Genomic DNA, 14,352 nt, shown 5'->3' with positions numbered 1-14,352 from the left:
TGGCTGCAGCAAGTTGTCTCATTCCACCAATCACAACACTCCACCTCCCCTTAGCTCTCCCTACAGCCTGATTATCCCCAGGGTCTTCTTTCTCTTTTTGGTTCCACAGTCCAGATATCCAGCCTTTCAGGAATCTGGCCTCAGAACTTTAGCATCATCTTCTTTCTTACCTTTGCCTCTGTGAATATTTTATGACTTTAATGAAGCTTAATGACCCTTTATTTACTAGCAGGAATGTGAGATCTAGTTATTTTACCCTAATGTCATTAGCATTGGTAGTTTGTGTGTATGATCTGTATTTTATTGGGTAGAATTTTATATCTTTATATTTATGCTTTTCTTTTGCTGTGAATCCTACCTGGGTAAAAGAATGTAATAAATATTATTTTGGTTGGTCATAGTTAACCAGTTGTTTAGACTGGATTTAATATTTTTGTCCCGCTATCGAGTCCTTCCCAAGAACCTGGAATAGACAGATGTCGATGTTTGATGGTGTTAAATATATCGTTGCAGGATGTAAGCTTTTCCAAATAAAGCTGTATTTTGCAATTGACTTGTGGTGAATTTGTCAGTGCTGATGGTGTTCAAGTGTTGTTCCAATTGTTTCGAGATTGCAGCAAGACGCCTATTGCTATCGGTACTACCTTTGTTTTCTTTTGCCACAGTTGTTCTATTTTTATTTGCAGGGCTTTGTATTCTGTTATCTTCTCCAGTTCTTTCTCTTCTACTGTCTCTGAGTTGCCCATTTTACGCAAAGAAACTCTGGATGGCATGCAATAAAACCCACAGTTTAAGAAGTTCTACAAAACCAGTTAAAAACATTTGAAAAAAAAATAAACACAAATAAAACAAGTTTGCAAGTAGGAAAATATTACATAGAACATAGCCAACGTCAGCCTCCTTATTACCAGGGGATCACCACCAGACAGGCTGAAAAACATCACATTTTGAGTGCTTATCTGGAAGGCCAAAAATGTTTTGACTAGCCTGACTTTTGGAAGGATAATGTTCCAGATGGTGGCACAAAAGGCTCGTCTTCTAGGGGCCATTAGATTGAATGGTTTTGCAGGCAAGACCCACCAAATGCCTCTCCTACTGGACCTGCTGGATGGTTGGATATAATTGGGAAGAGGCAGTTCCTCAGGTAACCTGCCTTACATTTGGAAGGGAATCTGAAGGGCACAGTAATGATGAAAATTGGATGGAAATGTTTTTTTCCTCTTGAAGAGAGTGATAGGATTTTTCAGCTTCTAAAATGATGTTAGACCTATTGTAAGGCTTATGCTACAACAGGGGTAGTCAACCTTGGCTCTTTTATGACTCGTGGACTTCAACTCCCAGAATTCTGGGAGTTGAAGTCCACGAGTCATAAAAGAGCTAAGGTTGACTACCCCTGTGCTACAATGTGCTAAATGTTTCCTGATTCAAAATAGTGAGAAATTGCCACCAGTTCTTCAAGGTCCACAAAGAAAAGATTCAGGGATTATAGAGTGCCTGTTCTTAACATGGGGAAAACAAAATCTCCCCTCCATAATTTGTCTGTTGTCTTTCTTCCCTTGTTCTCTATTCTCCAGAGACTATTATTAATGATTTATAAGTCACTACAGTATTTTCAAGATTTATTGTAGCTCCCTTTTGTGCATTCAAGAAAAGAAGAAGTTGTTAAAGAGGAACCAGCCTCTCAATCATATTTTCAGCAAAATGTATTGCTTCGGTCTAAAATCACAATAAAGATGTTAAAAGATTGGAGTATTTTTTCTGTTTAAAATGTAGTAATATCTTAGATGTAACTACACATCAACTAACAACTTACATTAAGATTGCAAAACAAAAAAAAGATGCAGATCCATATTCTTATTTGTTAGAGTATATAGGTCACACCTTAATGTGGAGTAGGATGATAATTCCAATTAACAGCTGATTTGTGCCATATCAGTGGCTTTTCTTTACTGATTAACATATTCTGAAGTAGCACAACAGTGAACTCTCTTACAGATTTGGAGGACAAACATCTATGAATAAGATTATATATGGGCATCACATATGTGGTTTGGTTACGTAATAGCCACATGGACAAAAAAAGTAACATAACTATTTAACGACTTATCTTTTGCCTTGATTTCAAGCAAATCGCACAACCTGTATATCTGCCCTGATAACTGGCCAACTATGCAATATAAAATCTATTTCTATAGAGAAAAGCTTTATGGTTTGACAATCAAATATTGTAGTATCAGAGGGAGTAAAACAGACCAGTTCTTTACTGGTTTTGTTTAATAGCTGATTTATTGTGTGAGCTAAAATGGAATCAAGAAAGAAATGATTTTTATCAAATTCTCTCTTAGCTAAGTGACTTGTTCTGCTCTCTCTAAACTCTCTGAGAAAGGAAAGAAGAGTGTAGATTCCTATGCAACCATGACTTTCAGATTTCTTCAGTGCTTAATTTCTGAAAACAGCTAAATTTAATTTCAAAGAAACAAAGTTCAATATGAAAAATTAAAATCCTAATTTGAGAAGTGGGTAGAAAGTTCTCATGAAGAAAAATATTCAAAGTAACATTATCTTACTACCTCACGTTACGCACAATTGAAGTTTGCTCAATTAATTCTTCATTTTTGGTACTCAGCCTTAATAAATTCAACCTTAGGTTTTTTGGAATTAAATGAGGCTTTTAAAATGCTGAAATATTAATGCCTGACCTTGTAAAGCAGAGGTCTCCAATCTTTTGGGCACCAGGGAGCATGTGCCATGGAGAAAGGTTTTTCCGTGAACCAGAGGGGGTGTGGTTTTGAATACTGCCAGGATCCCGAGGATGGAGCTTTGCTTGTTTGTGCGGCCCGCTTGTTGGCATGCTGCAGACCGGTGCCAGTCCACGGACCGGGGTTTGGGGACCCCTGCTGTAAAGCAATATACTAATGCACTTGCCGGTAATGTAGAACGTATAACATTGAAGATTCAACTTAACTTGCTCCTATTGTATAGAAGAAACTTTGAGCGCCATTCTCACAATTTCAGTTACAAACAACCTGAAATAAGGAGAATTTGTTAGAAAAACAAGGGACAGATGAAATCTGCCTATTTCTCAGAAGATAGTATCCACTACAGCTTCCTATTAATAATAATAATAAAGTTGGAAGGAACCTTGGAGGTCATCTAGTCCAACCCCCTGCTCAGGCAAGAAACCCTATACCATTTTGGACAAATGGCTGTCCAATGTCTTCTTAAAAACTTCCAGTGTTGGAACATTCATCGCTTCTGGAGGCAGGTTGTTCCACTGGTTAATTGTTCTAACTGTCAAAAAGTTTCTCCTTAGTTCTAGGTTGCTTCTCTCCTTGATTAGTTTCCATCCATTGCTTCTTGTCCTACCTTCAGGCACTTTGGAGAATAGCTTGACTCCTTTGTGGCAGCCCCTGAGATATTGGAACACTGCTATCATGTCCCCCCTCATCCTTCTCTTCATTAAACTAGACCACAGGTGGGCAACCTGCGGCTCCGGAGCCGCATGTGGCTCTTTGAGCCTTCCCCTGCAGCTCCCAGCCTCTTCTACCATTTGCAGAGAGAGACAGAGACAGAGAGAGGCACTTGCACTTCCCTTCTCTCTCTCTCTCTCTCTCTCTCTCTCTCTCTCTCTCTCTCTTTCTCTCTCTCTCTCTCTGTATAAAAAAGAGAGTGGCCTCACCCTGTTCGACGAGCGGACAAGCTTACTGGGCGGGGCTCCTCCTTGGCTGCATCTCTGCAGGAAGCAGGAAACAGGAAGGGCAGGAGAGAGCTAGCTAGCCCAGCTATGCTGACTCAGGAATTCTGGGAGTTGAAATCCATGAGTCATAAAAGAGCCGAGGTTGCCTATCCCTGAGCTTGTTGGAGAACAGCTTAAAGCCAGCTTGCCAGGTGAGCAGAAGATTGGAGAGAGGGAGAGAGAGGGAGAGAGAAAGAGAGAGAGAGGGAGAGAACAGAGAGACAGAGAGAGAGACAGAGAGAGAGACCCTTTTGACATTTAAAATGAAGATAACATTGCATATATCCTTTTTTTACCTTTAAAATATATATACACACACACACACACACATACATACAAATACACACACACACACACACACACACACACACACACACACACACACACATATATATATATATATATATATATATATATATATATATATATATATATATATACACCTATAATAAAAGTAAAAAAGGATATATGCAGTGTTATCTTCATTTTAGCTATCAAAAGGATTTTGCGGCTCCCAGTGTTTTGTTTTCGGTGGGAAATGGGTCCAAGTGGCTCTTTGAGTGTTTTGAGTTGCCTACCCCTGAACTAGACATACCTAATTCCAGCAACCGTTCCTTATGTGTTTTAGCCTCCAGTCCCCTAATCATCTTTGTTGCTCTTCTCTGTACTCTTTCTAGAGTCCCAACATCTTTTTTACATCGTGGTGACCAAAACTGGATGCAGTATTCCAAGTGTGGCTTTACCAAGGCATTGTAAAGTAGTGTAAATACTTCAAGTGATCTTGGTTCTATCCCTCTGTTAATGCAGCCTAGCACTGTGTTGGCTTTTTTGGCAGCTGCAGCACACTGCTGGCTCATATTTAAGTGATTGTCCACTAGGACTCTGAGGTCCCTCTCACAGTTACTACTATTGAGCAAGGTGCCACCTATATTATACCTGTACATTTGGTTTTTCTTGCCTAAATGTAAAACCTTACTTTTTTCACCATTGAATTTCATTTTGTTAGATAGCGCCCAGTGTTCAAGTCTGTACAAGATCCTCCTGTATCTTAAGCCTGTCTTCTGGAGTGTTGGCTATTCCTACCTGCTTGGTGTCGTCTGCAATTTTGATGAGTTCCCCATCTATCCCCTCGTCCAAATCGTTGATGAAGATATTGAAGAGCACTGGGCCCAGAACAGAGCCCTGGGGCATCCCAATACACACCCTCCATGTAGATGCGGTTCTATTGAGGACCACTCGCTGAGTATGGCCGGTCAGCCAGCTACGAATCCATCTGGTGGTGATGCTGTCTAACCCTCATTTTTCTATCTTATCAAGTAGTAGGTTGTGATCTACTTTATCAAATGCCTTAGTGAAATCCAAGTAAATTATATCCACAGCATTCCTCTGATCCACTAATTTTGTCACTTGGTCAAAGAATGCAATAAGATTTGTCTGGCATGATCTGTTTTTGACAAACTCATGTTGGCTTTTAGTAATGACTTTGTTTGCCTCTAGGTGTTCGCTGATTCTTTGTTTGATTATCTTTTCCAGAATCTTCCCAGGTATTGAGGTCAGGTTGATAGATCTGTAATTTCCTGGATCCAATTTTTTCTTTTTTGAAGATGGGAACTACATCAGCTCTTTTCCAGTCCTCTGGTAGTTCCCCAGTGCTCCAGAATCTTTGAAAATTATAGTTCAGTGGTTCTGAGATCACATCTGCCAGTTCCTTGAGAACCTTGGGGTGTAATCCATCTGGTCCTGGTGATTTGAACTCGTCTAGACTGGACAGGTGCTCGCTTACCATTTTCTTGCCTATCTTAACTTGTGTTTCTATTCTATTTTTTATGGCACTATTTTTGATAGGTTGGTCTGTTTTTTCACTTTGTGTAAAGACAGATGCAAAACAGAAGTTAAATAGTTCTGCTTTTTCCCTGTTGCTTGTCACCTTCTTGCCACCTTCCCCCACTAATGGACCAATCATTTCCTTCACTTTTTTCTTGTTTTTTACATGTTGAAAGAAGCTTTTTTTGTTATTTCTGACTTTGGTCGCAAGCCTTTGTTCATTTTGAGCCTTAGCTTTCCTCACTTCATTTTTGCAGACTCGAGCTATTTGCTGATATTCTGCCTATGTATGTGCCCCCCTTTCCACTTTCTAACCCATTGCCCTTTGGGGACAAGACAAAAATATACACCTTGCTTTTATTATAAATAGAGCTTGCATTTGTTGCTTAGCAGCCTCTGGAAATCTTGTGTAACAGCTTCCTTCTTTTTTACAATTAACCTACTTAGCAGATTATTGTACTTTTCAAGCCTACTTCTGCCTTCTTCCAGTTTTAAGTTGTTGATAGAAGTCTAACAGAAACCTCCCATTAAATTAAACTGGCAAATGCCCCTGTGCAATTCAAACATCCTATTAAGTTGATCTTGGTTTGGAGGATAGACTAAGACATGATGGTCTTTACCTTCTTGTGTAATATTGTTTGTAACATAAAAGAAGAGTGCCACAAATCAGCATTGGTATAACCAAAGATTAAAAAGAAAGAAAAAAAATGTGTAAGTAAAACATAAATTTTAGCTATTCCTGAAAGAAATGCGACCATAATAATACATTCGCAATGGTGCTTGTGTGTGTGAAATCCAGGTTGGGAATGAAACAGAACTGCAGCAATAGTTCAAAAACAGCTGCACTTCTAAGCAGATTTATAATTAGTAGTGTGAAGGATTAACAGCTTTTCTTTGCAGTGGAATTAAGAGATTTGCACTGATTTAATGTGTTAGAGTTTTGTTCCAAAGCAGTGATGTACCAAGATCTTGCAAGATTTCTAGCTGCTGTCTCAAATTACATAATTATAAATTGGCGTTGTGACATGAGACTTGGGAGTAAGATTTTGGCTATTATAATTTAAGTACTTGATGAACTTTGTCACTTGAAAAAGTTGCTGCCTGTAGGAATACATATAAAAATATGTACACTTGAAAAATCATCAAAGTAGTAGAAAAATAATAATTATATAAATATGGCAGTACAGAGAGCCCTCAGCTTACAATCAAAATTGAAACTGGTATTTCCATTGCTAAATGATGCAGTCGTTAAGCCAGATGCACATGATTTTACTACTGTTTTTGCCACAGTTGTTCAGCAAATAACTGTGAGGTTATGAATTTGACTTCCCCTATTTCAGGGGTGTCAAACTTCCAGCCCGCGGCCAGACATGTCATCCAGAAGCCGCGCCTACCCCATTGCCAGCAATGGCAAAACTCTCCTGATACGTCTCGCGACATCATGTGACATCTTGAGTTTGACATGTCTGCCCTATTTGGATGGAAACTGGCTGGGAAAGTCACAAAAGGCTATCACATGACCCGGAGATGCTGCAACTGTCGCAAATACATGCCCTTTGTCAAGTGCCCAAATTTTGATCATGTGATCACAAGGACACTGCACTGGTAATAAATACAAGGATCAAGTCATAAGTCACTTTTTCAGCACTGTTGTAACTTCAAACAGTCATTAAACAAATGATCATAAGTTGAGGACTACCTTTAAGTAGTTGATATTTAATATACCCTTTTTCTGACTGAAAAATCCTTGTAAAAATTGAAAGTTGTTGTAGTTACTCATAGTTTATTTAGAATGGCATTATTAAAGTTATAGGCTCCCAAATAGCATATCAACCTTATCTAATGGAGCCATTTATTAATAAATGTGGAAGAAAAAATACAGAAAAGTGAAAAAATTTGGTTCTTGGCAGTTCATGAGGTTGCCTGGCATATTTTTATGATGCACTGTTCTGCTTAGCTTTGTTGTTCATATCCAAGCTAGCATTTTGAGATTCTAGCAGGTTGGTAGGAACAATGAATCTCTCTTCAATGTTAGAATGTAGATTGTCTGAAATAAATAAATATAAGTAGTTCTATGTGAAATGTTTACTCTTCTGCTCACTTCTGACAGACTACTTCCTGAGGTTCCTATGAGGTTTTCAAATTCCTGGAGGGAAGCAAACTCAGGAGCCTGACTAGGAACCTACTCTATGTGAGACTCAGGTTTTTACCCTGATCAGATCATGAAGCCCCTCCTTCATATAAGACTAAATCATGTGATGAACTGCAGGACTGAAGCTTTTTTTTATCCTGATGTTATCTATCATACAAAAGGAGCCAACACCCTGAGAGATCATAACTCATTTATAATGGAGCTGTTCTTATCTCACCAAATGGCAAGTAGGATTAATAAATAAATATCGCCACCTAAGTGATGCCCAGGAATAATTGGGAGTAGTCCACCCTGCTGAGAGGGTGGAAAAGCAACTTTATAAACAAGATCTTTCAACAAGTTACAGAAATCTAGTGGCGCCATCCCAGTTGTTCCAGTTAAAGCCCAGTGGCATGATTAGATAAGATGAAGCTTACAAGTACATTGTGAATAGGTCAATTAAGTAAGACCCTTAACTGTCAAGTAGCGGATAAACATTCTTGTTGAGGTTTTTTTAGCTTGACTTGGCCAGAGCAGTATAAAGCAATGGATTTCCAAACCATGATTGTTTATCAAGTTACTTTTCCGATTAAGGATCTCAGTTTTGATTGCTGTAACCCAGGGGTGTCAAACTGCCGGCCCATGGGCCGGTTTCATCATACCAAAGCTGCACCCACCCCATTGCCGGCAATGCAAAAAGAGTCGCAATACGTCGCGACACGTCACATGACGTGGCGAGTTTGACATCCGTGCTGTAACCCCTGGAATTCAGAGAACCTTTCCTTTCTGTCACAATAGAGAAGTGACAATGTCTTCCTTGTCAGAGTTCTACTGTCAGAGGTAGAACTGACAGTGCAGCTTTGGAAATTCTACACTATTTTGACAAGTCAGATCTTCCTGAAAAAAAGAGAAATATGAGACTGGAACTTCTTTAGTCACATTTTGGCATTTTGTCCATAGGTTTGACATAAGACAGAATCAAACACAGACAGGTAGAACCAAGAAGTTAACAAATTGGTTATAGGTTACCAGCATAATCCTTACTTGAACTGCTTTTTACAGGTTACAGGTTACACTGGCTGTCCCAAACTGTGTGCTCCCTTCTTGAACCTGCAGGATTTATTTACTCTTGACATATTTAAAAGCTTAACAAGGTCTTCTGGACCTATAAGGCCAGGTATAAACTCTACCATGCAATATCTCCTCCTGTGGTCTACTGCTTTGTTCCTTTTTGTTCCTCTTCTTTTGCCAAGGAAGCCATCCTAGCTAGTTTGAGTATGTGTGGAAGGTGACAGCTGCTCTCAATCGAGAAGCCTTTTTTGGTTGGTCATTTCCACTGTAACCTCTCTGGTAATCCCTTTGCTGCCAGGCCTCTTTGATGGGCTTCAACCATGGGGCACATTTGGTAAGGCCAGCTGTGTCCCCTACTGTTCTGCCACTGGACCTCAGCGACTACTACTACCACAGGATGCCTTTGGTGGTGTCTCCTGTTGGGCCTCTGATGGCTGTCCCTGACAGATCCAGCAATTTGGCCATTTTGGAATTTTCTTCCTGCTAGGCAGTTCTAAGCCTGATTGCATCCCTGTCTCTGGGCCTCTTCCTGGCCTCTCTTCCATCTGCTTCAGCTTCTGCCAGCTTTAGGTGTGCTCAGCCATATCGCCTCATCAAGTGGCATTTGGTAACTAAGCATGGCCTTATCGCTGTTCATTGGTGTTCACTGAGAATGTAAGTAATTCAGCAAATATCAATTAATTATTAATTAATAAATACATAATTTCTTGACATTCTGTCCTCATGTTCAGCCACAAAATGCCAGCTGGTAAGGAGGCTCTAATTATCTTCTATTGAGCATGTCACCCGCTGAAAAGAATTATGCATAATATATTATTTCAAGAGTCAGGAAGTTTTATAGCCACTTTTATGGCTACGGCCTTGAAATTTGTATAGCTTTGCTGTGGCTTTTCTCATATAATAAACCTATATCATCGTTCTGTCATCCGCAGTATTGAGGTGGAGCCTTAATGCTTTAAAGTTTAAAAGATAGACTTGTCTACCAGCCATGGTGAACAATTGCAAATATAGATACTTTGAGGTGTCTCCTTTTTTGCTTCCAGATTTTAATATATCTTTAGTACTGAAAAAGTTTATATTGAAATTTTTACCCAACCTACCAATTCAAGCTGATCAGATTGCAAGATGACTTCAGACATCATAGTAGCTCCTATGGATGTGAAAAGGATGTTCTGCTGGGAAATCACCATAACAATTCTTGTCTTTCAGTAGCCAGAAATGTGATAATTTTGCTTTGTTAGACTTTAGAACGGAGTTTCCCTAACTCTGGTATATACCCACCATTTATTTATATTGTTACAATAAATCCATCTTTCCCCAAGTTTCCCTTATTTTCATTGTTCATTTTCGTGTTTGATTTTTAGAGGAGATGTATACATTAAGATTACACTAAAGGGAGGTGTAATGGAAAGAAGTTTAAGAATCCCTGTTTTTAGAGTGACCTTCTATTTGATTTCCAAAGCCTTCATATGGGATACTCTTGAAAATCCTACCATTGACCAACGTTTGATGTTACTAATCTACCATTTGTACAACACGTTTTAGGGTCCAGTGTTGCATAGGAGAGCTGCCAAATTTAATTACCCTGCAAACAGAGTGAAGCAAGAATATATCCTAGCTCTGTTTTGTTTATCATTTATCTAAGTACCTTGACAAAACACTTACAGAAGCTGGATTTGCACATGCAAAGTTGACAGGTGAGCAGTTGTCACTTCATGCAGATACTGCAATAATCTTTCACTGAACCAAGTCAGCTTCAGGAAATTCCTCAGAATCTTGGCTCAGTTTTGTAGGGGGTTAGAATCTGTCATAAATCATCAAAAATGAAAGTTATGATTTTCTATAAGAGTACCAAAATCCACAAATGGTATATAGAGAATCAAGCAACTAAGCAAGTGAAATAGTCGAGTATGTAAGATACTTGAAAATCCTTAGTAATGGTGCCCAATCCACCAATATTGCCTCTATGATCCAAAAGAGTATAGCACAGTGGTGGCGAACTTATGGCACGGGTGCTAGAGGCGGCACTCAGAGCCTTCTCTGTGGGCACGCGCACCGTAGCCGCAATCCTAGGCCTTCAGCTGGGTTTTATAAAACCTTTTTGCTTTAGGCCCCCACTGCCGTTGCAAAAAAAAAAAAAAAAAGGCTCAATCAATGTCAGTTTCAACTTCTTGCGGAGAAAAAAAAGATCTTGTAAAGTTGGAATTGATTGATTGAACTTTTTAGTCCCACCCAGTCTGCCGTTACCACCACAGCCACGCCCATCCAATGGGCCACACCCAGCCAATGGGCCACACCCACCCGGCACCCAATGATGCATAAGTGGGTTTTGGGTTGCAGTTTGGGCACTCGGTCTCTAAAAGGTTCGCCATCACTGGTATAGCAGCTCTCCTAATATTCTATCACAGAGAGAAATTTTATTTCAGCTGCCATACTCCTAACCACCCCTGGGAAAAAGATAGGCAGTTCCCCAGGTAACCAGACCCTTTTCAAACTCTTTACTATATCCTTTATAGGTAATAAGCAGCACCTTGGATTGCATCTGGAAGTCAGTATTACTCATAGAGCAGTTGTGTCAATTGGCATACTGTGGCATACTCATTGCTGCCTGCCTCGCTGTCTTCTGGACCAGCTATAGTCTTATGTAGGGTTAGATGGTAGAAGCAAATAATACTCATATGATGTGTCCGATGGGTTCTTGTTATTATTAGGGCTAGATAAGGCCAAAATAATACAAAAGAAGCCAAATGTACTTAATTGTACTTAATTGTACAACAAATAGAGTGATAGTGCTGTTAATTTGTTTCCTTCTAAAAAAACTAGTTTTAAACAATTAATACAACATTTGTTACTTGATTGGGCTTTGAATTAATTAATTCTGTTTTTATGAAGAAAAAACTAACAGTGATCTAAGTAACTTGCTATCTGCAATTTTATTGGATATATAGATGAACTAATATTCTGGTTTATAAAACGATTTCTCTGATCTCTTAGGCCAGTGGTTCTCAACCTTTTTAATGCCACGACCCCCCAACCGGTCGTAAGTCGAGGACTACTCAACCGGTCGTCAGTCAAGGACTACTCAACTGGTGCTGCACCGTTTGCAGAATGGGACTTTTGGCGGGCTCAGCAGGGCAGAGACAGCCTGGACAATTCCTATTGGCTTTTGAAAGCCAATAGAATTAGACTCTATTCAAGAGAGTCTATTCTATTGGCTTTCAAAAGCCAATAGAATAAAAGGGAGTAGCACAGCTAAGGAAAAGGTGGAAAAAAATGGCGGACTGCGTTGTTTGGCGACCCCCGTGGAATGGTCGTTCGACCCCAAATGGGGTCCTGACCCACAGGTTGAGAACACTGTCTTAGGCAGTTTAAAACTTATTGATTTCCAGAGGGCAACCATATTGGTCTGTTGAACAAAAGTCACCCTCCTACTCTCATACACAGAGAGAACTTTACAGTAATAGAAAGTATGGGTAAAGATGCTTGGTGGAATGATGAAGTTAAATTGTAGAGGAGAAAAGTGTATTTAAAGCCTGATTGCTGCAAAAAATGAGAATGTATAATGTGTATTAAAATATATGTATAATTATGATAGAAATAAAATGTTTGGAAAGCAGAGACAAAGGGCTAAACAAACAGCCTCCACTGAATTTGAAAAGGAAATGATGAAATGGAATATTGGGGGGAACGTTTTAGAAATTTGTAGGGAGTAAGATAAAAATGTGTGATGTTACTTTAATGTATTTAAGGACAGTGGCAAAAAGAACATGTGTGGTGATATTAGAGCTATGTTGGTTGGGGGCATAAATATGTATACACTTGTATGCAAATAATGCTATATTTAGAGTGAGAACCATCTGCAGTAGACATTACATCATACAATTTATCTAACAAGGAGTATGAACCTAAAATTAGTGTATGAAAGACAAAGATTGTTGTGCTCAACAGGAAGAATGTGGTAAACAATAGTAATTTACATATAAATTGCTGTGTATATCTTGGTCAGATGTTTCCTAAAGATGGGAAAATGAGTGAGAAATTTTAAACATGCAAATGTGGTAGGAAGATAATGAATAGTATGTGGTCCGTTGAGAGGAACAAATATTTGTCATAAGAAGGAAAATTATGACTATGCATTAGTGTTAAATAAAAGTGAGAGTTGATCATGTCAATTGGTTATGTTGGTTAATCAACTTAAAAGTAAGTTGAATGCACTGAAAATCATTTAAGAATAAGCGCAAACAAGAGGAGTTGGGTGAAGAATGAATGATGAATGAATATAGGTAAGTCCAAAACTAAATTACCATAGTGAAATATGTACATTGAGATAGATTGTTGATATAGGAAAAAAATATTAATCAGACTGCAAAAGATCAGACTGCAAAAAACAACAATGTAAAGGAAGAGTGAATGGATTTTAGAGGAAGAGAAGACCAAGAAATTGATGAGATCTTTACAAATTGAGGGGGTAACAAGTTTGAAATACAAAAGACAATATTTAAAAAGGTTTATGGCATGGTATGGACATGACGATGGAAAGGTATGAAGAGGTATTGTGAATAACTGTGAATGACCAAGTTGCTATAAACTATGTTTAGCTATTTTTTCCCCTTATGTTTGTACCTCATGCCTTTAATTTTTTTTGACTATTTCTGACTCTGTTACTAAATTTAATATAATATAGGTAGTCCTCAACTTATGACTACAATTGAGCCCAAACTTTCTGTTGCTTATGAGAGATTTGTTAAGTGAGTTTTGCCCCATTTTATGACCTTTCTTGCCACAATTGTTAAGTGAATGACTGCAGCTGTAAATTTAGTAACATGATTGTTAAGTGAATCTGGCTTCCCCATTTTCTTTGCTTGCCAAAAGATTACAAAAGGTGATCACAGAATTTATCAACTGTGATAAATATGAGTCAGTTGCCCAGCGTTTGAATTTTGATCACATGATCATGGGGATGCTGCAATGGTCGTAAATGTGAAAAACAGTCATGTGTCACTTTTCTCAGTGCTGTTGTAACTTTGAACAGTCACTAAATGAACTGTTGTAAATCGAGGACTACCTGTATAGCTTATCTTGAAGAATAGCATGATGGGAATATATGTACTCAAAGATCAGCACATTTATTCTGATTTAAGTATTTTGTGATTCGTAATAACTGATTGCATTAAATTTCTTTAAGGGTCTTTTGATTTTTTAAAAAATTGTTGGCTTTTCTCCCAGCAGGTTAAAGGGATAGTATTTACCTCAAACAATAAAATATGCATATTGTACGTGCACATGCACACTCATAGATACACTAGAATACAACAGAAAGAGAGCTTTGACAGTCAAGTCAGATCCCCCTGTTTAGAACAATGTATCTTTGATTATCCATGCAAGAGATAGGCAAAAATGATAGCCATTATATTCTGCGTGTGAACTTAAAATTGATCGTATAGTCAGCAAATATTGGAAGCAGAGTGCAAGGCTACTTGGATTTATGACTCAATCCAGAAAGGTAATTCTTATTATAGGAAGATGAAGAATGCAGTTAAATATATCACAACTATATCACGTTGCGTTTATTTATAAATATATACACTAA

General features: G+C 38.5%; 1 protein-coding gene across 1 annotated transcript in view; it reads left to right on the top strand.

Annotated features, from left to right (window-relative positions):
• SLC1A1 (solute carrier family 1 member 1) overlaps positions 1 to 14,352 on the top strand; it is a 44,817-nt gene that overhangs the window by 19,088 nt on the left and 11,377 nt on the right. The gene's annotated exons all lie outside the window — the stretch shown is intronic.

This window comes from Crotalus tigris, unplaced genomic scaffold, assembly GCF_016545835.1.
Source record: "Crotalus tigris isolate CLP2741 ecotype Arizona unplaced genomic scaffold, ASM1654583v1 scf7180000019762.1414395, whole genome shotgun sequence".
NCBI classification, from domain to species: domain Eukaryota; kingdom Metazoa; phylum Chordata; class Lepidosauria; order Squamata; family Viperidae; genus Crotalus; species Crotalus tigris.
This window is presented reverse-complemented; position numbering and strand designations above follow the sequence as displayed.